General features: G+C 41.3%; 2 pseudogenes; one reads left to right on the forward strand and one right to left on the reverse strand.

The window, feature by feature from the left end:
- Nucleotides 1-1,887: 1,887 nt before the first annotated feature.
- On the reverse strand, nucleotides 1,888-2,425 carry LOC118677365 (annotated as a pseudogene).
- A 1,621-nt stretch (nucleotides 2,426-4,046) lies between these two features.
- LOC118677545 lies at nucleotides 4,047-5,484 on the forward strand (annotated as a pseudogene).
- The last annotated feature ends 905 nt before the right edge of the window (nucleotides 5,485-6,389 follow it).

Genomic DNA, 6,389 nt, shown 5'->3' on the forward strand with positions numbered 1-6,389 from the left:
TCTAGGGCAAAGGAGGCATAAAAATTTAAGAAATGTGAAATGTGCTCTAGCAGTAAAGCTTCTAGAAGGAGGGTCTTAGTGTAGCAACAGAGTCTACTATCTTTTTGTATGTAATATTTTCATGTGCTTTATAAAGAGAAAACCTTCAAAAGTAATTGATACTAATTTGAAGATCTAGGCATATAATTCTATAGGAATTAATCTCCGGAAAATATTTTTGTCTGAAACACATAATGTCAAAATAACTTCTCAGCAGAAATGTGCTCCTTGCCTTCCACTGTGTTTATGGCTGATGGAGTCCTCACTCCATTTCCAATATTTATCTAACCATCTACCCATATCTTTTACTAAGAAGCACGCCTTTCCTTCTCTTTTTATCAACTTGTAGCTGTTCTCCTTCTGTGGATCCAGGCCATAGGAAAAAAAAATGAGCAAGGTTATTATGTCTTTGAAAACTTTTTAAAAGGTGATTTCATTCTTATCATTAAGGTCATTGTTATTAACCATGTGGACTTTTTTTTTTTAATACATTACTCTCTGACATAACTTAGCTTCATTAAAGGTCTAGCTCTGTTTAAGAATAATACAGATTTTTGGTAAACTTTTCCTTTCATTTTTTGGCTTGTGTAATCCACCAATACTGCTGTTTTTTAGCAGAAAGGATGAGTCACAAAGGAAAAAAAAATCCTTTTACAGGGTCTTATAGTGAGACTAGAGGCCCAGTGCATAAAAATTTATGCACTGGAGAGGGGGTTCCCTCAGCCCGGCCTGGCCCTTCTCACAGTCTGGGAACCCTCGGGGCGGGAGGCGACCTGGCGATCAGAGGAAGGCAATGCCCCATCACACCTCTGCTGCTGCCACTGCTGGCAGAGCAAGCCTTGGCCAGCCCTGGGCGGGTGGGCAGCCACCATCTGAGGCTTGCCAGTGATTCGGGCCAGCCCTGGGCGGCTGGCAGTGAGCAGCCAGCCCCACCCCCGCTGTGGGCGCTGCCATCTTGTGAGGGTGTGATGGTCAATTTTCATATTACCACTTTATTATATAGGATAATGGGACTCTATTACTTAACCTTCTGGTTTCTAATCCCCTACTCCTTCTGATATAATCAGCCAACTTACTTTTACCTTGGAATTATTAGTTAGGTCATTGTTGCTGTTTTTTAATCTAGGAAGTGGGTTTTTAAAAATGTTTTAAAGTAAAGTCTATTGAAATGCAGCATTTACAGAAAAACACACATCTTAAATTGTACAGTTTGATGAATTTTCACAAATTGGACACACCTCTGTAAATAGTGCCAGATAAGAAAAATAATATAAACAGTACCCCAGAACTCTCCTTTGCACTCCAATCCCTTGAGGTAGCCACTCTCTTGACTCATCTATATATATAAAAGCCCAGCGACCAGAATGGCGAAACAACCAGAACGACCGGTCACTATGATGCCCACTGTGGCAGCCAACCAGCCCGATCCAGGCCCCAATCAGTGCCCCCCAACCACCTGCGGCCCCTCCCCCTGGCCGGCCTCGACCCCATTCGGCCCCCCCACCCTGATCGGGGGTGAGGCCAGCCGGTCAACCTCCCGTGTCCCCTCCCCCCCACCGGCCCAGCCCTGATTGGTCCCCATCGGGGCAGGCTGGCCAGACATCACCCATGCACAAAGTCATGCACCAGGCCTCTAGTATACTATAAATGACTTTACCTATTTTTGAACATTATACAAATAAAAACATGCAGCATGTATATCTTTGGATCTGGCTTCTTTCATTCAACAATATAATTATGAGATTCATCCATATTGGTACATACCAGTATAACAGTAGTTTGCTTCTTTTTTTTTATTTATTTATTTATTTATTTATTTATTTATTTATTTATTTATTTATTTATTTATTTTTGTGACTGAGAAAATAACTTTATTTGGTTGGGGTGGGGGCAGGTAGCCAGCTCAGAACTTCTGGAACTGCTTCTTGGTGCCGGCGGCCTTGGTGACCTTGAGCACATTGAAGCGCACAGTCTTGCTCAGGGGGCGGCACTCACCCACGGTGACGATGTCGCCGATCTGCACATCTCTGAAGCAGGGGGACAGGTGCACTGACATGTTCTTGGGGCGCTTCTCGAAGCGGTTGTACTTCCGGATGTAGTGGAGGTAGTCTCGGCGGATGACCATGGTCCTCTGCATCTTCATCTTGGTCACCACGCCGGACAAGATGCGCCCTCGGATGGAGACATTACCGGTAAAGGGGCATTTCTTGTCAATGTAGGTGCCCTCAATGGCCTCCGTGGGCGTCTTGAACCCCAGGCCGATGTTCTTGTAGTATCGCGGGAGCTTCTCTTTGCCGGTCTCTCCCAACAGGACCCTCTTCTTGTTTTGGAAGATGGTGGCTGCTTCTGGTAGGCTCGCTCCGTCTGAATGTCCGCCATCTTCCCGGCCGCTTGAAAAAAAGCTGCTTCTTTTTATTGAATACACTATAGTTTACTTATTTTATTGTTGATAGATGATCGGGTTGCTTTTAATCCAGGGCTATTATGAATAGTGCTGCTGTGAACATTCTTGTATATGTCTTTGGTGAATTTATGTGGGTGCTTCTGTTGGCGATATATCCAGGACTTGTCAGGTCATGGGGCCTCACTTGGAATTGGCCATCTTTTCATTATGTTAGGTCAATGGTGGGCTGGAGTTGGCTCTCATTGGCTCTCAGGAGCCAACAATTAAATTTTCAGTAACTTTGAGAGCTGGTTGTTAAACACAACCATGATTTAAAATTAAATGATATACATTTAAATAAGTTATATTAAAACAAAGTAATACTAGTAAGTAATCAAAATTCATTACCTCCTAATTATTTTGCTACATTTGACTATCATCTATACTTTTAAGCTTATTTACATAAGTTGTTACCAGCATGTTGCCTTTGCTCTTAATGGTGTCTTTTATGTAGAAACATTCTTAATTTTCATTTAGTACAACTTAGCAACTTTCCCCTGTGGTTAGTGCTCTGTGTCTTTAGTTTGAGAAATATTTGCTATCCTTGAGGTCTGTGTTTCCTATGAGAAGCATTGCTGTTTTACTTTTCACATTTAGATCTGCACTGCACTTGGAATTGATTTTGCTTTATGGTGTCATGTAGAAGCTAAGATTCATTTTTTGTCCAGATTAACATCCAATTCGCCCAGAACCATTTGTTGAAAAGACCATCCTTTCACCATTGTACTTCAACATTCTTTTCGTCATAACCAAAGGACTATGTGTGTGAGCTTTACAGGATTATTTTATTATTTTATTTTTTTAAATAAACAATTCATAAGTTTTATTTATTTCTATTTACTTACTTGTTAATCCTCACCTGAGGTTATTTTTCCATTGATTTTTAGGAAAAGCGGAAGAGAGAGGAAAAGACAGAGAGAAACATAGATGTGAGAGAACCACATCAATTGGCTGCCTTCTGCCTGAGCCCTTACCAGGGCCCAGGCTGGGGAGGAGCCGGCAACCAAGGTACTTGCCCTTGATGGGAATCGAACCTGGGACCCTTGGCCCGTAGGTCGACACTTTATCCACTGAGACACACTGGCTAGGGCATAATTTTAAACCAATGAAACTAAGGATTTTTGCATTTTTCAAATATTTTATCATCTCAGTCATTTTAATAATTCATCCAAAAGAGAAGAGGTTTTATTTAGATGGTTCGGGAAAACTTGTCTCACCTCAAATCAATAGTGTTTATTGATTTTCACTATGAACAAGACCCTCAGCTAGTCTCTGAGAATATACCCTCCCCACACACAAAAAAATCAACACTATGCACGCAATTCCTTTATCCTTTTGCCTCTTTTCCAAACACATTGACACGGAAAGTCATAAAATAAACATTTCTGTCAATGTCTTCCTTTTCTAGACATTTATCATAGATCTTTTGATAACTTTCAAATTATTTTCTTTTATAAAATTAAAGCAAATTCTGAAAACTGATTGTCTATTGAAAAAATAAATATTTACTTGTACAAGAAATCAATATTTACTTGTCTGAGAGAAAACTTAGGTGAATTTATGGATGGCGGGCATGGGTTTGGTGGCTGGAGAGGCTGTGGTGGATGCGCTGCCATATTTTGACCAAGGTTATGAAGAACCTGGCATGTGGGAAGTGGCTGCAGCACTGATGGAGGAGGAAATGCAGATACAGACCTACTAAGAACTACCTGCGCTATCTGACAGCCCTGGATAGTTCTGCTTTGAGACAGACATAATGAGAAATGAATTTGAAAGATTGGCTGCTCAACAACCAATTGAATTGCTCAGTATGAAACGATATGAACTTCCAGCCCCTTTCTTGGGTCAGAAAAATGATATTACTGCATGGCAAGAATGTGTAAACAATTCTATGGCCCCGTTAGAGGATCAAGCGGTTCGAATTGAGAATCTAGAACTAATGTCACAGCGCAGATGCAATGCTTGGAAAGTATATAATGAAGATTGCTGGGGTCCAACCCCAGCAGGTCCAGGGGTCCCCAAAGGTGTGGACGGAGTCGGCGAAGAAGGAATGACATGGAGGCAGCATTCAGTTCATCAGCGGCCTAGCCAGGATCTCTAGCCAGGATCTCCAGCCAAGTTCTGTTCAGGATCTCCAGCGAAGTTCTGGTTAGGATCTCCAGCCAGGTTCTGTGTCCATCTTCTCTTGCTAGGTTCTCCAGGTTCTCCAGCCAGGTTCTGTCCAGGCTCTCCAGCCAGGTTCAGTCACCAGGTTCTAGTCAGGTTCTCTTGCCAATTTCTGTAGTCAGGTTCAGTCCAGGATCTTTTGCCATGTTCTCTCCAGCGAAGTTCTTCTGTCTCTAGGTTCTGTGTAGGTTCTGTCTTCTAAGTTCTGTCTTCTAAGTTCTGTCTTCTAAGTTCTGTGTTGTTACATCTGTATTTATACCAGTTGATTCCAGTCCTATCAATCTCTATTCCAAAGGTTAGGGCGTTTCTTATCTCCATTCCAGGGAGTAAAGATTATGTAGCTTAAGCATGATTGTTCGTAGTTAAAGTGATTAATTACCCGCCTGGCACTTAGTTAAGAGGTTTTATTCCCTCCCTAACTTCAGGGGAAAATCCCTACCTGGGGAAACAACCTTTCTCAGAGAGGAGACCTTGGTTAAAACACATAGTGCCAAGAAGGTGAGCAAACATATTAAGAACAGTATGCCATATATGCCAGGTCCCTTGAAACAGCAAGGATGGACTGGCTCCCGGCAGAAGATCTAGTTCCTATGACTGAACATGCACAGAAAAAAGCTCCAGAAGTTAAGGAAGCATATTCAAGATTAAACTGGCAGCGAAAGAACATGCAACTCACAGCTGGATCTAAATTAAGAGAAATGGAATCAACTTGGGTATCCCTGGTCAGTAAGAATTATGAGATTGAAAGGATTATTGTACAATTAGAAAATGAAGTCGTTCAAATAGAGCAGCAACTCGGAGAGGACAACAAAGAAAACATCCGACAAGCCTTCTGAAAAGCCATTAATTCGGTGGGTCGGAAGGAAGGCAGGTTGGGCTTTCATAGAAGATCAGGCACTGCTCTGTGCAGGTCGGCAGCATCTTACGGAAAACATCACTTGGTTTAGAAACCATAAAAAGCAGACCGTGATCTTCTATTTGTACATTAGAAAAATAAAAAGTTTCAACTTGGAAAAAATATTTACTTGTATGAGAAGGAATATATTTACTTATCAATACAGAGTGTTCGACTTTTTATCACAAGGGAAAACGAGACTTTGCTGATCATGGCAATTTGGTTTTTCCTATTTACAGGATAATGCGCCTTAGAAATAATTAAATAACATTCATTCAAGAAGAACATATGAATGGAAATATAATTTCTCATATAATGGAATTAACTTCCTAACTCTGTTACTGATTTTGTTGTTTAGAAAGAAAGCAAAAGCCCCACACCGCAATTGCTCAGCGGTTCTCAACCTGTGGGGTCACGACTCCTTTGGGGGTCAAACGACCCTCTCACAGGGGTTGCCTAAATACATCCTGCATATCAGATATTTACATTACGATTCATAACAGTAGCAAAATTACAGTTATGGAGTAGCAACGAAAATAATTTTATGGTTGGGGGGGGTCACCACAACCTGAGGAACTGTATTAAGGGGTCGAAGCATTAGGAAGGTTGAGAACCACTGACTTATGTGGAGCATTTTATAAAACAATGGATAGATTTTTCTCCTTACAGCTTGATTGTAGAAAGGACCTAAACTTCCACTAGAGGGCGTCTTTACCCCATTTGGTCTTTTATAAAAATAGCCATCTTTTGCTTAATGCTGTTATATTACCTTTCAACCATACTTGACCCTAAGGAGCGAGTTGTGAATGATCCTGATATTAAAAGAGTTCTTAGAAATGCACACAC

Source organism: Myotis myotis, unplaced genomic scaffold (assembly GCF_014108235.1).
Source record: "Myotis myotis isolate mMyoMyo1 unplaced genomic scaffold, mMyoMyo1.p scaffold_m19_p_2, whole genome shotgun sequence".
NCBI lineage: Eukaryota > Metazoa > Chordata > Mammalia > Chiroptera > Vespertilionidae > Myotis > Myotis myotis.